A 298-nucleotide genomic window follows, 5' to 3' on the forward strand; every position below is an offset into this window, starting at 1 on the left:
TATTGATTTTCTATTTTATCGATTAATAACTTAAATTCGATTTGGTCCAGCTATGGTGAGATTTTCTCTTAAATTTGCCAGGGATTTGAAGATAAGATTTAGGCAATCCACCTATTAAGGTAAGGGTTTAGCTCATTGTTGAAGAATTTGAGTTGATACATTGAATTTAGTTATTTTTGAAAAGTTGGATATATTCGAAAGTTAGGAAAAAAATATTATTTGAATGTTTTGATGTGTTTAACGGAAAGCTAAAGTTACCTAACTTGTTGGTGAGCTAAAAGATGGTTGGAGGCTAGGA

Source organism: Theobroma umbraticum, unplaced genomic scaffold (genome assembly GCF_002168275.2).
Source record: "Theobroma umbraticum cultivar Fairchild unplaced genomic scaffold, ASM216827v3 scaffold_106.0, whole genome shotgun sequence".
NCBI classification, from domain to species: domain Eukaryota; kingdom Viridiplantae; phylum Streptophyta; class Magnoliopsida; order Malvales; family Malvaceae; genus Theobroma; species Theobroma umbraticum.